Source organism: Hemitrygon akajei, chromosome 30 (genome assembly GCF_048418815.1).
Source record: "Hemitrygon akajei chromosome 30, sHemAka1.3, whole genome shotgun sequence".
NCBI lineage: Eukaryota > Metazoa > Chordata > Chondrichthyes > Myliobatiformes > Dasyatidae > Hemitrygon > Hemitrygon akajei.
In genome coordinates this window covers 26,601,413-26,628,094 of record NC_133153.1, presented here as the reverse complement: position 1 = coordinate 26,628,094, position 26,682 = coordinate 26,601,413, and the positions used below count along the sequence as shown (strand labels likewise).

Below are 26,682 nucleotides of genomic sequence, written 5' to 3'. Positions count from 1 at the left end.
CCGCAGCACACCTAGGATGAGTGTGAAATTTTGAAATTTTGCCAGTTTTGGTAGCATGCCAAATTTCCTTAAATTCCTGATGAAATCTTGTTCCACACCCAATAATAATAATGTAAGCCCTGTAATCTCAAATATGCTTTTAAGAACAGGGTGGAAAAAGGGTTAGTTAATTTGAACAAGATGGATTTCAAAGTGAAGAATGTTAGAGTGACTGGGTAGTACCCATTGTAGTGGTATATAAAATAGAAAAAAAGTTAATTTGTGAGTTACCTTAGAAGGTGACACTGAACTAAGCATTTGATGACTAACGGTGCCCATTATGTACCTTTCAGGATAGATTGAGAGAGTTGGCAAGAGTCAAGGTTTCACCAAATCAGAGGTGTCACTTGCATTGTTCAGCTGAAGGTGCATCAATAAGATTTATCTTTTAGTATAAGAAATGCTGCTGTTCAGACATAAAACTTCCTACCAATTTGAAGTCATCACCAAGAGCTTTCAAGCAAACAGCGATAAGGTACTAAAAGGCATAGAACATTATGCAATTACTACCATCAGAGAGGAGGTACAGGAGTATGAATAACTACAGGTACTGCTATAAACCTTTGAATATTAGAAGCATGAGGACAGAAGTAGGTAAAGCTTAAAAGAGAGAAGTATACATTCATCTTGGGTTACAAGTAGATGCACTACTGGTGAAAGCGCATGGGAACCAGGTCATCTATTGTGAAGGCTTCTCTAGTTGGCAAGGCAAGACTTGCTGTAATTTGACCAGGTCTACAGCAGGTGCAACCTCACTGGCTCTCCACTTGGCCTTGGAGTGCCTGAGCATCTGCAATACATACATCAGGCAGCGTTTATTGATTCAACCATCATACACTCAGTACTAATCAACACACTTCAAAACCTAGGCCTCTGTACTTTCCTCTGCAACGGGAGCCACGACAACCTCACCGGAGATCACAGTCAGTGAGGATCGGAAATAACATCTCCTCGTTGATGACAAGTCAACACAGGCTCACCTCAAGGATGCATGCTTAGAACATTGCTCTACCGACTCTACACGCACGACTGTGTGGCTAGACCGCTGAAATGCCAAGTATGAATTTACCGATGACACCACCGTTGTCAGCAGAATCTCAGATGGTGATGAGCAGGCATACAGGAGTGAGACAAGTCAACTGGTTGAGGGGTGTTGCACTCAACATCAGCAAGACTAAGGAACTGATTGTGAACTTCACTGAAATTCACGATTCAAGATTCATTGATTATCAAAGAATGCATGAATTACACAACCTTGAGATTTGCTTGCTCACAGATAGCCACAAAGTAAAAAACCCAAAAGAACCCAATTAAAGAAAAAAATAAAAATAAAAGATCAACACTCGATGCACAAGAAAAAAATTACAAATCATGCAAACAATTGAAGTGAATAACAGCATTCTGAACCAAAATTGAGTCCTCTGATCTAAAACCCAGAGCAGCCCGGAGTAGGCCCAAAGTCTCATTTCTCAGTTCATTATATTAGCAGGGGCAGTCTTGTTAGCCTCATTACCACAGAGATGACCATTGCGGAGAGTGAGTAAAATCGGCTCTGGTCCCAACTGACACCCTGTTTTTTCATTCTCTCTGGGCTGGCGTTTAAATTGACCCATTGATGGAACAACGAAAGGCTTCGGCGTCCTGGAAAGAGGACAGCTAGCAAAATTGGCTCTCGCCTCCGATCTGGGCTGGCATTTAAATTGTCTGAACAGCATAGGTACCTCTCACTAGGACCTGGGAAACGGGCCTTGATCATGTCGCCCAGCGACTCGCTCTAGATTCAGATCTGTCTCCCATTCTGAAGCTGCTCTCAAGCTCTTCAGATCATTTTGGTGCCCAGAGCGATCCAACCTTTCACCCAGGCCAGATGAACGGGCATTAAAACTCCAACTACAACAAACCATCTTGGCTCATCCTCCAAATTTGCCTCACCATCGCTCACCCCTTCACTGTTTGCAGCGATAACATAACACGATTTACCACAGAAAAGGTATTTTTAGTTGGATTCCTTGTCTTTTTGACTACCAGAAGCTGTCGCACACATTCAGTTGGTAGCACCATCTTAACCAGAAATTGGAGGTTGGGAGAACACGCATCAGTCCTCACTGACGGCCAGCAGTGGAAAGGGTCCTAGGTGCCAACATCTCAGAGAATCTATCCTGGGCCCAACATATTTATGCAATCACAAAGAAGGCACACCAGCGGCTTCTTCACTGGGAATTTGAGGCGATTTGGTATGTCATCAAAGAATCTACAATGTACAACGGAGAGCAATCTGACTGGTTGTATCGCAGCCTGTTATGGAAGCTCCAATGCACAGGATCAAATGACACTACAGAGGATAGTAGACACAGCCTGGTATAAGTCTCTCCACTATCGAAGGCATCTTCAAAATGTGATTAAAGATCTTCACCATCCATGACATGTCTTCTCTTTACTGTGATCTGGGAAGAGGTATTGGAGCATGAACCCATGAACAGTGTCCACGAACAAGAACCCAGTATTCCAATTTTGCACTATTTATTTTATTCTTTTTTATTGCAACTTATTGCATTATTTCATGTGTTGCACTGTATTGCTGCCACTAAAGCAAATTTCATGACATATGTCAGTGATAGCAAACCTGATTCTGATTCTAAACTTGCTATGCATTCAGGCATCGAGGGTCCACCCAATATACATATCTGTGCCTGGGACCGCATTCGGTCCATTGTGATTTAGTTGCTCAGATTCAAGCCCATGTCCAGTTCTAGATGCAAGTGTGCCACAAAGTATGCTGGCCAATAGATTAATTGCAACTTGCAAAATGGCCTTGGTGTGTAGATGAGTAGTAAAATGTGTAGTGACGCATCTGTCCCTATAACATTTGAATATGGTACTAATAGGGACAGGTCACTCAATGTATAAAACAGGTGTAAGTTACTGGCAGGTGCTGTTTCCTGCCATATTAATTGTAATTACAAAGGATTCTTACAAGTTTATGCACATTTTTCATGTCATTTAAAACTTTGACAAACTTCTATAGATGCACAGTGGAGAATATCCCGACCAGTTGCATCATGGCCTGGTATGGAAACGCCAATGCCCAAGACAGAAAAGCCTACAAAAAGTAGCAGATATAGCCCAGTTCGTCACAAAAAGCCCTCCACACTACTGAGCACATCGACAATGAGCACTGCCACAACAAACCAGCATCCATATTATCAAGGACACCCACCATCCAGGCCATGCTCTCTTCTAGCTACTGTCGTTTTGGAGGAGGTACAGGAGCCTTACATCCCACACCTCCAGGTTCAGGAACAGTTATTACCTTTCAACCATCAGGCTCCTGAACCAGCGTGGATAACTTCCCTCACCACAGCTCTGAACTGATCACCGAACACAACCTATGAACTCACTTCCCAGGACTCTACAACTCATGTTCTCATTATTATTTATTTTTTTGTATTTGCAGTTTGTCTTCTTTTACACAATGCTTGCTTGTCAGCCTTTATGTAGCTTTTCATTGATTCTATTGTATTTCTTTGTGCTATTGTGAACATCCACAAGAAACTGAATATCGGGGTAGCATATGGTGACAGCTGTGTACTTTGATAATAAATTTACTTTGAGCTTTGAACTTTTCTTTTAAGCAGTTTGAACAGAGAGAATGGGTTGCAAGATTCTTTCACTTATCATTCACGTCACAGCCCTCTGTAAACCTCTAGGTTTGGAGGTTCAGGTAGGTGTGCATAAACTTGAAATATAATATTCAGAACATGCAAGGAAGAAATCTGTCCAGCTTCCCGACTTAGGGGAATGAGAAATACTTGCCATTTGAGAGGATAGTGTGAAGAATCAACCTCCTAATTAACTTGCCTCATGTATTTTTCTGGATGACACAATACTGGTGGACACACCAGTATGTCACTGTGTTACATGAAGTACTATTCAGTTACTTAGAATAGTGGTGGGCAAACTACTGAAAACTGTCTTAAAGGATAATATCTTTAATTTAGAAAGGTGCAGATTAATCAGAGACAGCCAGCATGGCTTTGAAAGGAAAGTCATCCCTGATGAAGATGGCAGAGTTTGTCATCAAAGCATCGGTTAAAATTGATACTAGTACTAGGCTGGTATCCCGAGAAGAGTTTATTTGTCATATACGCTGGGAAAACACTAGATCTTTTTTCATCTCTGAACAGATAACAATGAAGAGTAAAGAGGGCAGTGTATTTTATTTTAATCTATATGGATTTTCAAAAGAATATTTACCAAGGTCCCACATGGCAGACTGCCCTAAAATGTTAAAACCCATGGGATTCAAGGGAGAGTGCCAAATTACATCCAAAATGGTGGTAAGAATCAAGGGGTAAGGGTTTTATAGGTGTTTCTGTGACTTGAAGTTCGGAGGGCACAGTATTCAGTCTCTTTTTTCCCCATTGTTCAATTATTTATACTTAAATTTAAGGGATACAGTAAAGAGGTCTGCAAAATCTGCTATGTGGCAAACAATGTGGAGGAAAGCTTTCAACTGCGAGAACATTTATGGATGATCTGGTCAGCTGGGCACAAAAAAATGGCAAATGGAATTTAATCCAGGGAAGTCCAGGGTAATGCATTCAGGGAACTGTAAGTAAGACAAGGAAAATATACAATAAATGGGAGGATAATGACTGCTCTGGAGTAACAGAAACATTGGATAAATACACACAATGGGCACTATATTAGGCACCACCTTATCTAATAAAGTGGCCATTGAGTTATGTTTGTGGACTTCTGTTGCTGTAGCCCACCCACTTCAAGATTTGATGTGTTGGACATGCAGAGATGCTCTTCTGCACACTACTGTTGTAATGCGTGTTTATTTGAGTTACTGTTGCCTTCCTGTCAAGTTGAACTAGTCTGGCCATTCTCCTCTGACCTCTCTCATTAACAAGGTGTTTACGCCCAAAGAACTGCCGCTCACTGGATGTTTTCTGTTTCTCGTACATTTACGTGTAAACTCTAGAAACTATTGTGCGTGAAAATCCCAGGAGATCAGCAGTCCCTGAGATATTCAAACCACCCTATCCGGCACAATCAATCATTCTATGGACAAAGTCCCTTCCCCATCCTAATATTTGGTTTGAACAATAACTGAGCCTTGTGACCATGTCTTGGTATTTTAATGCAATGAGCTGCAGCCACATGACTGGCTGATTAGATATTTGCATGAACAAGCTGGTGTACCTAATAAAGTGGCCGGTGAGTATATATGCCAAGATCCTTAAAGGCAGCAGGACAGATCAATAAGGTAGTTATAAAAGCACACTGGAGACCATCCTGTATTAACCAAGGCACAGAATACAAGGGCAGGAGGATAGGCTGAAACTGTATACAACACAAGTTAGACCATAGCTCAAGTATTGCATGCTGTTCTGGTCCCACATTATAAAATATGATTTGCCCTAGAGCAGGGGTGTCAAACTCATTTTAGGTCACGGGCTGGATTGAGCAAAATGCAGCTTCATGCGGGCCGGATCAGTTGGACGCGTGCGAATGCAGCTTTCGTTGCCTCCGTTTTTTCAGCCTGCTCTCATGTGTCTCAGTCTCTGCTATAACTACAAAGTGTTTCACTTTACAAATTCCGTTTCTTATGAAGAAGACTGCCGAATAAACACTAAAAACCCTGAAAACCTGGTACCTGAATAAACTCAGCATTAGCCATATCATACGCCATAGGCACTTCGATTACTGGGGCCAGCTTTAATAGTAATTAGATATTATCTCGCGGGCCAAAGGTAATTCCACCGTGGGCCGGATTTGGCCCGCGGGCCTTGAGTTTGACATATATGCCCTAGAGAGATAGATAAAAATGATTTATGAGAACGAGGCCAAGAATGGAAAACTGTATATATGAGGAAATACTGAATAATCTGGGATTGTTTTCATTGGAATGGGGAAGGCTGAGGGGAGACATAATAGAGGTATGCAAAACTAAGAGGGGCTAAGGACAGTTAAAAAGTAGAACCTACTTCCCGAACAGTCAATAATCAGGGGACAGAGGAGATTTAAAGTACGTAGTTGGCAGAAGAAATAGACGGGAACTTTTTGCCCCTATCGTTCCAGAGGGTGGTAGGGACTCTGAACACAATACCTGAAAGACTCATGTGAGAAAAACATAGTAGACCATAGAAACCTTAAAACAGTAATTAGATGTGTATCTGAAGAAATGTGATCTGTCATGCTATGACTCAGAGCCGGATGGTGGGACTGGAGAGTTCTTTACATTCGGCATAGGCAGGTTCAATTAAATAACCTGTTTCTGCATTGTGGAATTAAAAGAAAATTTATAAAGTTATAGAGGCTGAAAACATCAAGCCCCACCTAAAATTCATCATCAGTCACAGATAAAAACACCAAGCCTTCTAGATACTTTTCAATTCCACAATTGACTAGCTGACCATCAAATACCTTAACTTCTCAATCTGGAACATACATTCAGAGCTCAGCACAGATGTGTTTTGTGATATACAAGGGAATAGGCCATTAAACACCTACACCATTAATACTAGGCAATTTATTACTTTCACTATATCGTGCAATCTCAAATTCTTTGTTTGGAAGAATAGCAGCTGTCCAAAAGATAAACCGAGTGCTTGACGGATAGGAGTTCCCCTCTGGGTGTTGGTAAGGCCTGCCGAGATTAAAGATGACATTGATGACCTTTTCAGCCATTGGCTGCATACATCAGCTGGGTGACTGTCATCACGGGGCAGGCGACAAACCTCAGTTACAGCCTCTATATTGAGCCTCAGCTTCCTCCTTGTGGTGTTACTCTGCCATTACTAAATGGCCAACAACTGTTCCTTGGTTTCCATCCTCTGAGAATCACGGATCTTTGGAGCTCCTGACTGTTAATTTCAATCTTTTCCAGCTCTACTGTAATATTATCTTGCTTCACTATGCACTACTCAAACCTGCTGTTCATGTCAGTAATAATGGTGGTATTTCTTTAAAAGGTTCCTGTTAAGTTCAAAGTTCAAAGTCAATTTATTATCAAAGTACATATATGTCACCATATACAACCCCGAGATTCTTTTTCTTGCAGGCATACTCAATAAATCCATAACATAATCAACGAACAGCCATACAAACTGGTTATTCAAACAGTATGCAAAAGACAACAAACTGTGCAAATACAAAAAGAAAGAAAGAATAATAAATAAGGAATAAATATCAAGAAAATGAGATGAGGAGCCCTTGAAAGTGCATCCATGGGCTGTGGGAATATTTCAGTGATGGGGCAAGCGAAGTTGAGTTAAATTATCCCCTTTGGTTCAAAGCCCAATGATTGAGGGGTAATAACTGTTCCTGAATCTGGTGATGTGAGTCCTGAGGCTCCTGTACCACCTTCTTGATGGCAGCAGTGAGAAGTCCTGGGTGGTGGAGGTCCCTAATGGTGGATGCTACTTTCCTGTGAACATGCTCTGTGTAGATATGCTCAATGGTGAGGAGGGCTTTACCCGTGATGAACTGGGCCGTATTCACTACTTCTTGTAGGATTTTTTGAGATTCCATACATGCTGGGATGCAGCCAGTCAATACCACACATCTATTGAAGTTTGCCAAAGTTTTGGGTGTCACGTCGTACCTTTGCAACTCTTAAGGAAGTAGAGGTGCTGCCGTGCTTTTCTCGTGCTGGGCCCAGGACGAGTCCTCTGGAATAGTAACACTGAGGAATTTAAAGATGCTGACCCTCTCCACGTCTGATCCTCCGATGAGGGCTGGCTATGGACCTCTGACTTCCTTCTCCTAAAGTCAATAATCAGCTCCTTGGTCTTGCTGACAATGAGTGTTGTTATAGTACCACTCAGCCAGATGTGCTGATTCATCACCACTTTTGATTCGGCCTAGAACAGTGGTGTCATCAGTAAACTTGAATATGGCATTGGAGCTGTGCGTAGCCACACAATCATAAGTATACAGTGAAAAGAGCAGGGGGCTAAGCACATAGCCTTGTGGTGCACCTGTGCTAATGGATATTGTGGAGATGTTGCTGCCAATCCAAACTGACAGAGGTCTGCAAGTGAGGAAATTGAGGATCCAAATGCTCAAGGAGGTATTGAGGCCAAGATCTTGAAGCTTATTGATTAGTTTTGAGGGGACGATAGTATTCATTGCCAAGTTGTAATCGACAAAAAGCATTCTGATGTGTGCATCTTTGCTGCCGAGACGTTCCAGGGTAGAGTGAAGAGCCAATAAGATGGCATCTGCTGTCAGAGTTCTAAGTTCAGTCCCAGCACACTCTGTAAGGACTTTCTGTATGTCCTCCCCGTGAAATGCGTGGGTTTTCTCCAGGTCCTCCACTTCCCTCCCACTGTCCAAAGATGTATTGGGTAGATTAATTGGTAAGTGTAAATTGTCTTCTGATTAGGTTAGGGTTAATTGGGTTTGTCAGGGGTTGTCGGGTGGTGTGTCTTAAAAGGCATATTCTGTGCAGTATCTCTAAATAAATAAATCAATAATTACCTTATTGGTGCCTTGCCAATTAATTAGATTCACTTGCACTTTGCATTGATGTCTATTACTTCCCTTTTTTAGAGCCGTGAGAACCTGGAGCCCAGTACAGAACACTAACAAATGCTCCACTACTGTTTCCACTGTTATTAGACCTCTACACATTTACATTTACTTTTCTAATAACATTTTGAAATTTAGAAAAATATTGACCTTCTCTGCTTTGTTGCTGAATTGAAGGTTGTTTAATCCAAGCTAAATATTCAAACTAACAATTTAGAAGATGTAAGCTAAGAATCATGGAACAGAAAATAAACAAACTAGACACTGAGGCAGAAACAGCGGCAAGACTGGTATTTTTGTGAAGTGATCTCTGCTGCGTGGGGCTTCTTGGTAAACACATATCAGCCTGTTTGTCTACCACCGCTCAGTTGGTGGAACTCTTCTTTCTGAATCAAAATGTGAATTCAAATATTGTTCCAGAAGCCAGAGCATAAATATACTTCAGATGAAATACCAGCACATTACTGGGGATCTGCTGCTCTGTCAGAGGTGGTGTCCTCTCACGTAAAAAGAGGGGTTGATTGGTTGAATTCTCAACTAGATAGGAGATATTAAGTCACTAATCTGAAGAGTAGAGACACAACTTACAATGACATTATGAAACCTAACATCATAAATGGTTGTGAAGCTTCACATCTTCTATGCACACTTTGAAAGAGAGAATAAAACTATAGCTGTGTGATTCTCTGCAGCATCTGTTGACTCTGTGATCTCTGTCTGAGAGTCCAACGTCAGAACATCTTTCAAGAGCATGAACCCTTGCAAGACAACAGGCCCTGATGATGTACCTGGTAGGGCACTGAAAACCTTTGCTAAGCAAATGGCTAGTGTTCAAGTACATCTTCAATCTCTGCTGCATTCAGAGGTTCCCAACTGCTTCAAAAGTGCATCAACCATACCGATGCCCAAGAAGAGCAGGGTGAGTTGTCTCAATGACTAGTGCCCTGTAGCACTCACATCTACTTTGTGCTTTGGAGTTTTGTCATGGCTAGATTTAACTCCTGCTTGAGTAAGGACCTGGCACTGATGCAATTGCCAACTGCCACAACAGGTTTACAGTGGATGCAGTCTCACTGGCTCTCCACTCAGCCTTGGACCACCTGGACAACAGCAGTGCCTATGTCAGCCTGCTGTTTATTAGTGACAGCTCAGTGTTTAACACTATCATAGTCTCAAGTACTAATCAAATTTGCTGACAACACTACACTGATTGGCCTAATCTCAAGTAATAATGAGGCAGCCTACAGAGAGGAAGTCATCACCCTGGCACAGTGGTGCCAAAAAAACAAGTTCTCCCTCAATGTCACAAAAACAAAGGAGCTGGTTGTGGACTACAGGAGGAATGGAGACAGGCTAACCCCTATAGACACCAATGGATCTGGGGTTGAGAGGGTGAACTGCTTTAAGTTCCTCAGCATAAACATCACTGAGGATCTGACATGGTCTGTACATATTGGCTGTGTAGTGAAAAAGATACAACAGCGCTTCTTTCACTTCAGACAGTTGAAGAAGTTTGGTGTAGGCACCCAAATCCTAAGAACTTTCCATAGGGACACAATTGAGAGCAGCCTGACTGGCTGCATCACTGCCTGGTATGAGAACTGTACTTCCCTCAATCGCAGGCCTCTGCAGAGAGTGGTGCAGGTTGCCCAGCACATCTGTAGATGTGAATTTCCCATACTTCAGGACATTTACAAAGACAGCTGTGTAAAAAGGACCTGAAGGATCATTGGGGACCCGAGTCACCCCAACCAGAAACTGTTCCAGCTGCTACCATCCAGGAAATGGTACCGCAGCATAAACTTCATTACTTCATTATACTTTATTGTCACCAAACAATTGATACTAGAGCATAGAATCATCACAGTGATATTTGTTTCTGCGCTTCACGCTCCCTGAAGTACAAAGCCAGGACCAACAGGCTCCAGGACAGCTTCTTCCACCAGGCCATCAGGCTGCTTAATTCATGCTGACACAACTGTATTTCTATGTTATATTGACTATCCTGTTGTACATAATATTTATTATAAATGACTATATATTTTATTGACTATAATAAAATATTTAACAATTACAATTTCTGTCTCAGACTCATAAAAAGACTGTTAGAGTCACATCACCACCACCACAAAGAAATTTGCATAGAATAAAGATGGCCGCTGGGGGCGGAAATCCATCTAGGGTTGGAACACATTTAGATGGACATTTAGATATTAGATATTTAGACATTTTAGACATTTAGCACATTTAGATGGAGACGTAGCGTAAAGATTTTTACTTCTCATGTATATGAAGCATATAAGTAATCAAGTCAATTCAATTCAAAAAACAAGCTTCAAAATCTGAATCTCTGTACTTCCCTTTACAACCAGATCCTTGACTTCCCCATTGGGAGACTACAGTCAGTGCAGATTTGAAATAATATCTCCTCCTCATTGATAATCAAAGCAGGCACACCTCAAGGATGCATGCTTAGCCCGCTGTACTACTCACTACACTGATTACCATGTGGCTAGGCACAGCTCAGACACCACCTATAAATTTGCCAATGACACAGCTGTCTTGGCAAAACCTCAGATGGTGACTGGGAAGTGAATAGCAGTTAGGTAGATTCAGTAGTCGAGTTTTCTCACAACTTCAGACTCAATATCAATGAGACCATGGAATTGATTGTGGACTTCAGGAAGGGGAAGTAGGGAAAACACACACTAGTACTCACCGAGGGATCAGCAATATTAAGTATGAGCAGTTTCAAGTTCTTGGGTGTCATCAACTCTGAAGGCCTATCCTGGGCCCAACATATTGATACAATTAAAAAGCACACCAGCAGCTATATTTCATTAAGAATCTGAGGAGGTTTGGTATATGACCAAAAACGCTAGCAAATTTCTACAGATGTACTGTGGAAAGCATTCTGACTGGTTGCACCATCACCTGGTATGGAGATGTCAATGCACGGATTGGAAAACACTGCCAGCTTCATCATGGGCACTAGCTTCCCCACTTTCTTCAAAAGGTGATTCCTCAAGAAGGTGGCATCCACCTGGAAAGACCCTCACTATCCAGGGCATGCCCTCTTTTCATTCCTACCATCAAGGAGAAGGTACTGGAACCTAAAGGCACAAGCTTAACATATTAGGAAAAGCTTCTTCCCCTCCACCATCAGATTTCAGAAAAGCCTCACTATTTTGTTCTCTCTTTGCACTATTAATTTTTAACATTTCTTATTATAATTTAAAAGTAATTTTTTATGTATTGCCCTGTAGTGTTACTGCAAAACAGCTGAAAATTGCAGTACAGTCCAATACATAAAAAAGGAATATATCTGATTCTCTCTCTCTCTCTTCAGTTGTTCATCGATATCTGATTTTAATTCTATCTTGGCCAACATTTTTCTGCCCTTCAGCATTGCTGAAACAGATTATGAGACCATCATTTGCTTATGGAAATTGGCTACATGTTTACAATGGTAATGACACTTTAAAAGGACATAATTAGCTATAAAGCATCTTGATGGTGATGGAAAGGCTCAAAGTTGTGGAAAGGCATTTAGTTGCACAATTCTAAGCTAGTTCAGCCAAAGATTAAAAAGAACTATCAATGTGACTGCCTGAAATTAAAAATGATTGAGATACAGTGCGGAATAAGCCCTTCTGACCCTTTGAGCTACACCGTTCAACAACCCTTGATTTAACCCTAACCTAATCACAGGACAATTTACACAGACCAATTAACCTATCAACCAATTCATCTTTGGAACATGGGAGGAAAGCAGAGCACCCGGAGGAAACGCACGTGGTCACGAGGAAAGTGTGCAAACTCTTTACAGGCAGCGGTGGGAATTGAACCCAGGTTGCTTATACTGTAAAGCATTGTGCTAACCACTATATTACTATGCTATTCATTTTACCTTTAGTTTCAGAAGTAAAGGGATAATTGAATGCTCATCTCTTTTCTCATTTAATGAGCAGAAAGAACAGCAAAAAATAATTCTGGACTCTCAGGATGGAGCCAAAGTTGGAACAATGCAATGCTGAGTCTATGTTCCAGCAAAGACAGTCTCCAGACATGGCTGGTAAACTTGGTTATAAAAATCATTTGGCTGGTAAGCATCTAGACATGCTGTCAGAATGTGATAAATCTGATTATTCTAATCCATTTTAGTTAAGAGTCCATCTGATTTAATTAAAATGCCAAATGAAGGAAGAGAACAGTGGTCCATTCTGTACATTATTTTAGAGAACATGAGGTTAGTAAGTTGGCTTGTGCAAGAAAAGGAATACCGGTGAATTATGTTAGTGGTGTCTGATATGAATTATAGCATCAACAACAAGCAAGGAAATTGAGATGATAGCTGCATTTTTTTTCTCACTGATAAAAAGAGTCATGAAATTGCATGGTGACTTTTAAAACAAGTTTCCTATATTGTAAAGACCTTAGCTATCCCATACACTATTCTGATGGAATGGCAGAAAAGAAAACAACATTTAACCTTCGCTTAAGTGGTGTCACAAAGGCCGTCGCCATTTTGCTCCAAGGGTCAAAGGTTTACGTGACCTGGGGATAAGCAATTAATAAGGTCACTACCTACTCCTCCTCTGTAATGCATCTCATCACTTCCAGGTTGGATTTATGGGTCAAAATGTCCCTTTTAATCTTGTCCCTGTAGTGAAGGCTCCATTCACTAAACTAATATAATCTATACTAGGTATGCATGTGACTTTAGATTCTGCACTCTTATGTATCTAGGGCAAGATGGACCTAAGGACCTATTCAATTTGTTTAGCTTGAGCATAATGTATTGAGTTGCACATTTTTTTTGTGTGGGATATCTTAAGTTTCATATCTTATTGGCATGGATATTTAAGGAGGTTTTAGAAAGATTGCAATAATATTTATGCTTGACTTTCATAACGCAGCAAACATTCATTTATCACTTACTAGATTCAATAGCCAACCTTGACAAGGAGTTGGTGTCATTGTTAGATTGGCTAACTGTGAATGATGTTCTTATACAGGGCATTTTTTTTGGAAGTACTGCAACTTAACAGCTCAGTACTTTTTTGCTTCTGTTGAGCTGATTTTTCAATTTTGTAAATCTTTCCTAAGTCTTTTGTGACGGGTTCCCAGTGATCTGATCTATTGCCTGCTGAACATTGATATTGCTTATGGAGATATATGTCTTTTATAAAATAAAGGCAATATGTTTTCTTCAGTGCACTGGCTAAAGCTGCCAAGTAGCTCCAAGGGTACTGGTATTTATCTTGTTTTTTGCTTAAGTAACCATTCTTCCCAGATGGTGCACTCTAGTAGTCTATTCAAGTGTGGGTGTCATAGCTTGATTTCCCTGCATCTGCCACCCATATGTGGTCATTGGATGGAAATCAGGCTCTGCTGTATTGTTCAGTTCTTCTAACAACAAAAACATTCAATCCAATGGTTGAATACTGTTCCAGCCAATTTCTATTTGGGAATAAACAATTCAACCCAAGACCCTTCATTGGATCCTGATGAAGGGCCTCAATCTGAAACATCAACTGTTTATTCATTTCTACAGATGCTGCCTGACCTGCGGTGTGTCCCCAGCATTTTATGTGTGTTGCTCAAGATTGCCAGCATCTGCAGAATCACTTGTGTTTAACATAGAAACAAAGAAAATAGGTGCAGGAGTAGGCCATTTGGCCCTTCGAGCCTGCACCGCCATTCAGTATGATCATGGCTGATCATCCAACTCAGAACCCTGTACCTGCTTTCTCTCCATACCCCCTGATCCCTTTAGCCACAAGGGTCATATCTAACTTCCTCATAAATATAGCCAATGAACCGGCCTCAACTGTTTCCTGTGGCAGAGAATTCCACAGATTCACCACTCTCTAAGTTCAATTTGAGGAGGGATGTGAGCCCATAATCTTTGCTCACTATCACCACTGGTAATACATTAGTCCTGATGAAGGGTCTTGAGATGTTAAAGGGTTAAAGGGTTGGGAAATGATTTTCGGACTCTTGTAAAATGGGTTAAATTGCTGCAGACTTCTGTTTGCTCTGTTCTGAGTAATCTGCCTATGCTGCTTTCAGACTGACAAACTTGCAGATGTTATGTTTTGAAAACTGAGTTCTGTTCATCTGTCTCACACCTCCTGCTACATGGTTTCGTAAGAATTGAGCTAAGTGGTCTTTGTCTCGTAAGCTAGTTCTAAAAATTGTAACACATCTAAGTTAGACAAAGGTTCGATACGAACTCTCAATCCTTGTCTCACCTGCAGGTGTCAGGATGTGGTAATCTAATTATATTTTGTCTCCAAATATGCGGAACGACGGTTGAAAAATGAGGAATTATCTCATTGCGGACATTGTCCCGGTTGTCTGAATTTGACTGCCTTTTAAGGTGATTAAGTGACTTTTGTCTCAAAATACCACTGTTGCTGGGCATGTGGCTATGGGGGTAGCTAAAAAAATTGTTTCCTGCGTACGTAACAAAAATGGTATAAAAACTCTGTATCTCTGTGCTTTGGTAGAGAGACCTCAGGGCCTAAGGAGGGCTCTCTCTAGTAGTGAGCTACTAATAAAAAACTGTTGCTTTATCATCCATAGTACTGTGAGTTCTTGCATTGGGTAATGGGTAATAATTAGAAGTAAGGTTTAACAGTCTCAGCCCAAAACATTGATTGTTCATTTCCCTCCAAAGATGCTGCCCTGGCCTGCTGAGTTGTTTGTGCTGGACAGGATTTCCAGCATCTGCACAATCTCATGTGTACCAATTTCTTTTAAAATTTGTTTTCAGCATTACAGTATCACTGAGGACAGCATTTACTCTCTCTCTCTCTCCCTGATAACACTTGAGAAGGTGATGGTGAGCCACTTTGTTGAATAACAGCATTCTTTCTGGAACACCCACTGTGCTGATAGACATTTAAACCTGGCAACCATGATGACGTGTGACTCAAGAGGGTGGTGATGTTTCCATGTGTCTGCTGCTCTTGTCCTTGCCAGAATTAAGCCCTTCACCAACTGTCAATGACCCATTTACACTGTTCCTACACCTAGAGGAGTTGGAATTGATTTTTATTGTCACATATTGTACAAAAAATGAAAAGCTTCTTTGCACACTGTTCATACAGATCAAATAATTATATTGTATATTGATAGAACAAAATAAAACAATAACAGAATGCAAAATAAAGTGGGACAACTACCGATAAAGTGCAGTGCAGATAGGCAGTTAGGTGCAGGATCACAAAGAGGTAGATTGTGAGGTCAAGAGTCCATCCTGCCATAGTAGGGAACCATTCAACAGTCTTATAATAGCAGGGTAGAAGCTGTCCTTGAGCATGGTGCATCTGCTTTCAGGCTTTTGTATGTTCTGCCCTATGGGGCAAGGGAGAAGAGAGAATGCCCAGGGTGAGAGGGGTCCTTTATTATGCTGGCTGCTTTACTGAGGGAGCAAGAAGAATAAACAGAGTCCATGAAGGGGCAGATGGTTTCTGTGATGTTCTGAGCTAACTCCATACCAAACCACAATGCATTTACATACAGTAGAAGGTCTTCTATGCCAATCCAGTTCTCCATTCATTCTATTGACTTCCCTAGATTCCACCTCTTGCAGTGGTACTCAAAAGTTTGTGAGCCCTGTAGAATTTTCTCTATTTCTGCATATGACCTAAATTTGATCAGATCTTCACAACAGTCCTAAAACTAGATAAAGAGAACTCAATTAAGCAAATGACACAAAAAACATTACACTTATTCAATTTTTATTGAGAAAAATGATCCATAAATACATGTATTTGTTGGAAAATGTATGTGAACCTCCAGGGTACAAAAGCTATTTGGAGTCAGGTGTTGCAGTCAATGAGATGAGATTGGAGGTGTGGGTTGCAGAGGTGCCCTGCCCTATAAAAAAGACACACAAAGTCAGGTTACTGACAGAGCCTGCTCTTCTCAACAAAGATCTGTTTATGTGTACCATGCTTTGATCAAAACAACTTTCAGAGGACCTTGGAAGAATTGTAGAGATGCATGAAGTTGAAAAAGGCTACAAGAGCATTTCTAAAGACCTGAGTGTTCATCAGTCCACAGTAAGAGAAATTGTCTACAAATGGAGGAAACTCAGTACAGTTGCTACTCTCCCTAGGAATGGGCATCCTGCAAAGATCACACCAAGAGCAAAAGGGGCAATCCTGAAAGAAGTGAAAAAGAACCCAAGGGTAAATGGCAAAATACCTGCAGAAATCTCGAGAGCTTGCTAAACTCTCTGTTCATGTGTCCACTATAAGAAAAATACTGAACAGCAATGGTGTTCAAGGAAGGACACTGTGGAGAAAACCATTGCCCTCCAAAAAAAAATTGCTGCATGTCTCAAGTTTTCAAAAGACCACCTGGTTGTTCCACAATGCTTCTGGGACAATGTTCTATGGACAGATGAGAAAAAAGTTTAACTTTTTGGCAGGAAAAATGCTTGGAGGAAAAAGGGCACTGTACACTAACACCAAAACCTCTTCCCAACTGTGAAGCATGGTGGAAGGAGCATCATAATCTGGGGCTGCTTTGCTGCCTCAGAACCTGGACAGCTTGAAATTATTGAGGGAACAATTAATTCAAAATTGGATCTAGACATTTTACAGGAGTATGTCAGGGTAGCAGTCCATCATTTGAAGCTTAAAAGAAGTTGAATAATGCAATAAGACAATGATCTGAAAGACAAGAGTAAATCAACAACAGAATGGTTTAAAAAAAAGAAAATTCATGATTTGGAATGGCCGAGTCAAAGTTCTGACCTTAATCCTATAGAAATGTTGTGGAAGGACCTGAAGAAAGCAGTTCTTGCAAGGAAGCCCACCAACATCCCAGAGTTGAAGCAGTTTTGTAAGGAGGAACGGCTAAAAATTCTTCCAAGCCAATGAGCAGAACTGATCAACTGATTACTGGAAAGGTTTGGTTGAAGCTATTGCTGCACAAGGGGATCACACCTGTTACTGTAAGCAAAGGTTCACATACTTTTTCCAACAAATACATGTAATATTGGATCTTTTTTCCCAATAAATAAATGAACAAGTATAATGTTTTATGTGTTATTTATTCAATTGGGTTCTTTTGAACTAGTTTTAGGACATGTGAAGATCAAATCAAATTTTAGGTTATATTTATGCAGAAATAGAGAAAAATTGTACAGGGTTCACAAACTTTCTAGCACCACTGCACCTACATACGAGGGGCTCATGCTGGGGAAAGGGTGTGAGAGAGAGAGGGAGAGTGAGGGATTCTGTGAGTGAGAGAGGGAGGGTTTGTGTGGGTGTGTGTGCGCACACATGCGATAGAGAGAGAGATAGTTTCTGTTAGAGACAGAAAGACAAATCTTCCCTTCAAGTTCGTTGACATGACACTGAAATCCATATATCCTCAATTCTTGTGGCACTGAAGGTGGTTCCTAAGGAACCCATTCCCTGTAAAAATCTAGAACTGCTGATTTAACTTGCAAGTGAAGAAAGGATCATTCAGTCATGGCACATGGTTTTGCACAATAGTAAATCACCTCTGGAAGAAAATTCCATATACAACACACCTCAGCAACATTAAAACTAAGTGTCAATATTGTATAAACAGCATTTCACAAATTACTTAAACCATAATAGATCAGTTCTTGGGGGTAAAAAGCCCTATCCATCACAAAATCAATTACAGCATGCAGAAACTAACAGAATACATACATCAGCAGCAACATGCAACTAATAGCAGCCTTAACAGCTCATTTTAATTCTGGCCATTGGCACAAATAGGTCACGGTGATGTTGTACAGATCTTATTATAAATGCAATAAAAAATTTCAATGTAACTTGAGAATTAAGTTAAGAGGGAATTAAATTTTATATGCACTCTGAAATGATTTTGCTATTTCTTTGGTCATCATTATCTAAATACTGGAATCACTTAGTTTTCTAGCTTTCATTGGCACATTTATGAGTTTCCCAGGATATTAATTCATGGAGCTTACACTATGGCCCTTTGTTGGGACATATAAAAATAAGCAATAGATGGTAGACTTCAAAAGGGATAGCCAGAATCACCCCTTCTATAAATTTGCTGACTATAGAGAAAACTATTGTTGGTAGAATCTCAGGTGGTGACGAGAGGGCGTACAGGAGTGAGATATGCCAACTAGTGCAGTGGTGCTGCAGCAACAACCTGGCACTCCACATCAGTAAGACGGAAGAGCTGATTGTGAACTTCAGGAAGGGTAAGACGAAGGAACACATACCAATCCTCATAGAGGGATCAGAAGTGGAGAGAGTGAGTAGTTTCAAGTTCCTGGGTGTCAAGATCTCTGAGGATTTAACCTAACCTCAACATATTGATGCAGTTATAAAGAAGGCAAAACAGTGGCTATACTTTATTAGGAGTTTGAAGAGATTTTGTACATCAACAAATACACTCAAAAACGTCTATAGATGTACCATGGAGAGCATTCTGACAGGCTGCATCACTTTTTGGTATGGGGGGGGGGGGGGGGGTGGGGTTACTGCACAGGACTGAAAGAAGCTGCAGAGGGTTGTAAATTTAGTCAGCTCCATCCTGGGTACCAGCCTACAAAGTACCAGGACATCTTCAAGGAGCAGTGTCTCAGAAAGGCAGCGTCCATTATTAAGGACCCCCAGCACCCAGGACATGCCTTTTTTTCACTGTTACCATCAGGTAGGAGGTACAGAAGCCTGAAGGCACACACTCAACAATTCAAGAACAGCTTCTTCCCCTCTGCCATCCCATTCCTAGATAGACATTGAACCCTTGGACACTACCTCACTTTTAAAAAAGTATATAGTATTTGCTTTTTGCATGATTTTTAATCTATTTAATAAACATATACTGCATAAAGTATACTGAATAAGATTTACTTATTTATTATTATCATTATTTCATTTTTTTCTCTTCTATATTATGTGTTGCTTTTGAACTGGTGCTACTAAGTTATCAAATTTCATGTCACATGCTGGTGATAATAAACCTGATTCTGATTCTCCAATCCCTTTCAATCACACTACTCCAAATCAGAATCAGAATTAGAATCAGGTTTAATATCAGTGGCATATGTCATGAAATTTGTTGACTTGGTGGCAACAGTACAATGCAATACGTAATAATAGAAAAAAACCTGTCAATTACAGTATATATATATATAAGTAGTGCAAAAATAGAAATAAAAAGGTACTGAGGTAGTGTTCACGGGTTCAAAGTCCATTCATAAATCGGATGGCAGAGGAGAAGAAGCTGTTCCGAAATTGTTGAGTTTGTGCCTTTATACTTCTGCACCTCCTTCCTGACGGTAGCAATGAGAGTAAGGCATGATGTGGGTGATGGGCGACTTTAATGATAGATGTCTTGTTTTTGAGGCATTGCTCCTTGAACATGTCCTGGATACTACAGAGGATAGTGCTCATGATGGAGCTGATTAAGTTTACAACTCTGCAGTTTACTTCAATCCTGTGCAGTAAAACCCCCATCCCCACCATAGCAGACGGTCATGCAACCTGGAGGTGATGCTCCAAAATAAATACCTCTGTGAGCTTATTGCTAATTTAGCATTCACACACCCCATAATTTGCATAGGTCTGGCACTGTATATCAGCAGCTATGGGCTAGGATACTTGGGTTCAACAAGCACTAGATAAATTCTAGCCATCACTCATTAAAATCGCAAGTCATGTGTGGAAGTAGTTTGTAGAGATGTAGGAGCCATTAGCCATTTTAAGAAGGAATTCTGTGATAACAGGCTGGAGTAACATTTTCAAACAAGTAGTTAAAACCACACATAGAGAAAGTAACTGTTTAGACCAACGAATATTTGTGTTGCACTACATCGTGCACTTTAAATTGTTTGAGAAGTATTGTGAAATGCAGGTGAAGAACAATGTAGTAACTTTTTATGTAATTGAGGACAGACATTTTAAAAATTTGGAAAATTATATACTTGCTCAAATAGATGTCTAAACGTCTGTATAGAATTTCAATATTCTGAGATTTACCCATTTTCATGTCACCTTCCCAGAGAACATGAAAAGTGATTACTTCAGGTACAAACTAAATTAGCTTAACCTTGTTAAAGCATAACTTTGTTTTCAATGATATTCATCCCTTTATTTTAGATCATGTCCACACACTTGACCAATGAAAAAGCAAAGAAACTTTTATAGTCCCTAGCAGACCCCAAGCACTGCAAATGTTGAAATCTGGTGAAACACACAGAATGTTGGAGGAACTTGGTGCATCAGGATTTATTTGTAGAGGGGAATGAGAATCAATGGTTTAAGGTCAAGACCCTTCATCTAGACTGGTTACTTAGTCAAGCAACTGGGGATTGACTTCCTGCTGAGTGGAAGTGGGTAGAGGTCCTCAGTAAAGACAACTGAAAAAAGGTTAGTGAAACACAGAAAAATGCACAAGCTCTGTTGTTAAATTGCACAGGGCCAATCAATTGTGACTCAAAAAGTGTGATTCTAGTGAAGCCCATGATGTTGAGAGTTGCAATTTGTAAGGAATAAATTGAAAGTGTTGGCTTTGCAACAAATAAAGGGTAAAATACATATAAGTGAATTAGAAAAATTAAGACTTATGATTATTTAAACAGAAATATCTTGTAAACAGAAAATGTTGGAAGTACAAAGTAGGTCAAATAGAACGTGGGAAAGAAACTCACTTCTACAGCCACATCGCTTTCCTTACAAACATATCTGGCGCTGTGTGAACTTACACAGTTTGGATCCGCTGATAATCATAGGGATGCTTTAATTCAGTAGTTTTCTAATCACTGCTTCTCTAACCTGCATCTAAAATGCACTTTAATGTCAGGTGTTGGCACATACATTCTCCTGGACCCCCCGCCCCCACCATGTACAACAGCACTGAATTAATCTATGTCGTAACCATCATAGTCCAGAGTTTCATTTCATTTTCTGCCAGATTTAGTATTTCAACAATAAGTTTATCTCCCTTCTTTCAGATAACAAAGATCTCAAATTTCAAAGGCTTGTGAGTTCCATAAATGCTCTTCACTGTATTTTGACCCTATCCCTTTCCTGGTCTAACCCGTTTTACAATTTCACTGTTCCTCCTGATCTTTCCCTCTCTGACTCTGAACAATCAGTCCTCACCTGAGATCCTCAACTTCGTCAGCCTCTGTTTCTTTCTAAATGAATTCTAAGCTTTGTTCCAGGTTCTGAACTTACTTTCCACAACTTCAATCTGTGCCCATTTCTTTGCCCCTTCAATCTTCAGAATTCCAAATGGACCACACTTACAACCTCTTGCCCATTTACTGCTGACATTAACCTTCCCAGGTTTTCACATCACTCTTGCTGTAACCTACCCCACCCTGCTCACTAAGGACCATTATCGACCAACTAGCTATTCAAGGGATTGGTGAACAGTCTGTAATTTCACAGAGGCTGAATGCCACCTCCTCTTATCTTCCAATGTACCATGACCCCCTCAAGCTTTTTTCCCCAATCAATGATTATATTCTTGGGAGAGCATCAATATGAGAATCCCATCCTTTCAATCCCAGACCCATTCCCCCATTGGCCAGTTCTTGCCCAATAAAATTTACTTCTCTTACCTTAACTATACTTTCTCACTTGTGCAGTCCCTTTCCACTTATCCATGACACCTTTGATGCTTTCCACTATAATATATAATTTCCTCTTTCCCCATTGCAAACAATAAGTATCAAATCCCTTCACAGCTCCATCCAGTGCCAGTATAGACTAACAATCCTTCACTTCTTCCTTAAACGTAAGCCTGGCTAGTCCCCTGCCATCATTTACAGTGAGCAACCTCTTCGACTACACTCTTTTTCCCTAAGTCAATGGCATGGCAATGGGAAAATGGAACAGCTATATACCGAGTTGCTGTCGTGAGGTCAGGGTCATGCTGGAGGTATATATGGCAAGGCTTCAGTGAGGGCACCAAGCGGTGATATGGGAGCACTGTTTCACTTTCCTCTGTCATCTGCTGAACGTGAGAGATTAGAAAGTCTTCTGGCATCCTTGCCTGACTGTATCGAGTGGCTGGAGCTGCAGTTGGGGCTCTGTCAGAAGTATCTGTGATGCTGAGAGCAAGACAGACAGGAATTTCAGTTAGGTGGTTACGCCAAAGACAGGGGCTGCACAGAAACATAGTGGTCAGCATAAAGCTACTACAGCGGCAGAAACCCAAGTTCACTTCTGCCGTTGTCTGTAAGGAATTCGTGTCTTCTCCCATTGACTGCCTGGGTTTCCTCCAGGTGCTCAGGTTTTCTCCCACATCTCAAAGATATGCTGGTTAGTAAGTTAATTGGTCACACGGGTGTAATTGGGTGATCTGGGCTTGTTTGGCTGGAAGAGCCTGTTAGCACGCTGTATCTCAAAATAAACAAAGTGCAAGATTCCTCTTTTGGTCATTTCCCTCTGTGACAAGTATATTATTTTGGATACTGCTGGGGTGAGAAACAGGCTTTTGACGAGCAGCATCAGCAGCCAGATGTGTGGCACAACTGGCTCTGATCCACAGTATAGAATGGTAGCGTCAAAAACAGCTGTAGTGACAGGAAACTCAATAGTCAGGGGAACAGACTCCACTGTACTTTTTTGGTTACATTGACAACTGTAGTCCATATCCTACCACAGACATTCCCTCTGTTCTCTCATTCCACCACCCAACTCTCTGAAATTAAACTGACCATTGTTTACCCCTTTTTCCAGTTCTGATGAAGGGACCTCAACATAAATTTAACTCAGTTTCTCTCCCCACTGATGCTGTTTCCCCATTGAGGGCCTCCAGCATTTTCAGTTTTTCCAGCTTCTGTAGCTTTTCGCTTCAATTATTATGTCTCAATGCTCTGTTAAGTTCTGTATTGCAAGCCAGATAAAATTTAGTTCTATCTAAAATATTCTTAAATAGACAGCAAAGTTTCAAATGACGATTATAACATTAATGAAAACTGATAATTATTTATTGGGTTAATGAGAATCAGTGAAATAACAGGAAGAAAACATTAAAACACTATAACTAAATAAAGATTTGTATTTATATTGTGACTTTAGTATGGTAAGGCATTGTATGGTACGTCATCAAATTTCTATCTGATGTTCAGCCACTTAGGAATACAAGAGAAAATTACAAAAGGCCTGGTCATAGAAGTAGAATTTTAAGAAATATTTTAAAAGAAGAAAAAGAGTAAAAATCAGAGAGTCTAAGAAGGGAATTCCACAGCAGAAAGCAAAGTCACCAATGGGGCAGCAAATAAATATGGTAATGTTTACGAGGCCAGTAATTGGAAGACTGCAGATATCTTTGAGGATTGTTAATCCTGAGGCAAGGAAGGCAAAAATCCAGAAGATTTGGATACAAGGGTGAGAATTTCAAACTTGAGGCTCTACTTATTAAGAAGTTAAGGTTGTCCTGGGAGAGCAAGAATCATTGGAGATGGAAGAATTTTGGAGGATCTGACCAGAATGACAATTCACAATTGCATCAGAAGTATGAACTATCAGACATGGAAAAAGAATTAGGCCATTTAGCACATCAAGTCTGCTGCACCAGTGGTCCCCCAACCACTGGGCCACAAAGCATGTGCTACCGGGACGCGAGGAAACACTAGGATTTGGTGATATGAAATGATATGAGTCAGCTGCACCTTTCCACATTCCCTGTCACGCCGACTGTTGAACTTGAACGCACGCAAGGTCATTACCCACGTATCATCCATGTCAGCGTGGGAAGAAGATCAACTCCTCGAGCTTGCAAATGACGGTGGGCTGAAAAGTATGTTTGACATAACATCTCTGCCGGCATTCTGGATCAAAGTCAAGGCTGAATATCCTGAGATAGCCACAAAAGCACTGAAAATGTTGTTTCCATTTCCAACATCATATCTCTGCGAAGCGGACTTTTCTGCAACGAATGCAATGAAAACTAAATTGCAGAATAGACTGGACATAAGGAACCCCCTTCGAGGATCGCTGTCTCCCATCACCCCTCGATGGGAACGTCCTGTTGCAGGGTAACAAGCCCAGGGCTCCCACTGATTCAGCAATATTGGTGTGTTGCAATGATTTTATATGTTCATACGGGGAAATTATGCGCTGTGTGTTTAATATTAAATTCATTAGATAAACCCTTTTAGAAATGAAATTGAGTGTATTAGCCACTTATAAGTGATTTAGTTGACTTATCACCTATATTTTGGTCGTGATTAACACCTCCCACACCTGTCGGCTGGAGCAAGAATATTGTGAATATTAAACCAGTCCACGGTGCAAAAAAGGTTGGGGACCTCTGTGCTACACCATTCAATCTTGGTTGATTTATATTCCATCTCTATTCCATTCTCACCGTAACCTTTCATGCTCTAACTAATCAAGAATCTATCAACATCCGCTTTAAACATACACAATGACTTGGCCAGCACAGACGTCAGTGGCAATGACTTTCACAGAGTCCCCATCCTCTAGTTCAATAAATTCCTCTTTATCTCTGTTCTAAAGGGAGGCCCTTGTATCCTGAAGCTGTGCCCTCTGGTCCTAGATTCTCCCACCATTCAGATTAAAGATTCAGTCTCATTTATCATATATACATTGACACAATTGAGTGAAACGTGACCTGTGCATCAACAACTAACACAACCAAGGGATATGCTGAGGGCAACCCAAAAGCATTGGCAGAAGATAGAACCCCAAAAAGCACAACAGGCAACAAAACAAACCCCTTTCCTCCCTTCCACCTACCCACACTCAATTCAGAACAAGCCTCCAAAATCAGAATCAGAACCAAGTTTAATATTGCAAGCATATGTTAAGAAATTTGTTGTTTTGCGGCAACAGTACACAGCAATACATCACAATAATAAAAATATCCATAAATTATAATGCACATATAATAAAACAAAATTAAGTAATACTGCAAAAAGACAATTAAAAAAGTACGAGATAGTGTTCATTGTTCATTCAGAAATCTGCTGGCAAAAGAGAAGGAGCTATTTCAGAAATGTTGAGTGTGCGTCTTCAGGCTCCTGTACCTCCTCCATGACAGTAGCAATGAGAAAAGGGCATGTCCTGGGTAATGTGTGAAGATCAATGGCATCTTTTTGACACATTACCTTTTGAAGGTGTCCTTGATGGAGCAGGCATAGTTTACAACTTTCTGCAGCTTTTTCTGATCCTGTGAAGTGGCCTCTCCTTACAAGCCAGTGATGCAACCAGTTAGAATGTTCCCCATGGTACATCTGTAGAAATTTGTGAGTCTTTGGTGACATTCCAAGTCTCCAGATTTCCTAATGAAATTTAGTCTGTCATGCCGTCTTTGTAATTGCATCAATATGTTGAGTCCAGAATAGATCTTCAAAGACGTTGACACCCAGGAGCTTGACTGAAACACCTCACTCTTTCCACCGCTGATCCAGCATTCAGTCATCAGGCTTTGACTTCCATACTTCCAATCCAGTGCGGAGCAGAGGCCTGGAGTGTGAATGTCTTTTATCACCCGTCCATGTTGCATGACCTTAAACGTGGACCATGGAGCACGAGGCAGAGGGCTGACCTCTAACTACTCCACATCCCTGTCCCCAAAATCATCCCTACAAACTCATTATAAACAACCTCCCCATATTCATTCTATCTAAGCCTTTCAATATTTGGTATGTTTCAATGAAATCCTCCTCTTCAGAAACTCCAGCAACCACCCAGGACCACCAAATGCTCATCGTACATTGACCCTATCTTGTAAGCTTCCCCTGCAGCCTATCTAATGTCAGCACATCCTTTCTTAGATCTAGGACCCAACACCGCTCACAATATTCCAAATGCATTCTGAACAAGCCTTACCAAACTGCATCATTACTTCTTTGCTTTTATATTCTAGTCCTCTTGAAATGAAAGATAACTTTGTATTTGGCTTCCTTACCACCACTCAAACTGCAAGTTAATCTGTGGGGAATCCTGAACAGGGGCACCCAAGTCCCTTTGCACCTTTAAATTCTGAATTTGCTCCCCATTTAGTCTATGCCTTTATTCCTTCTCCCAAAGTGCAATTTGGGAGAAATACAATATACAATTCCCTACACTTTGTATTCCACTT

At 40.7% G+C, this 26,682-nt stretch overlaps 1 protein-coding gene across 7 annotated transcripts in view; it reads right to left on the bottom strand.

Annotated features, from left to right (window-relative positions):
* Positions 1-26,682, bottom strand: part of sema6d (semaphorin 6D) — a 364,739-nt gene that overhangs the window by 167,785 nt on the left and 170,272 nt on the right. The gene's annotated exons all lie outside the window — the stretch shown is intronic.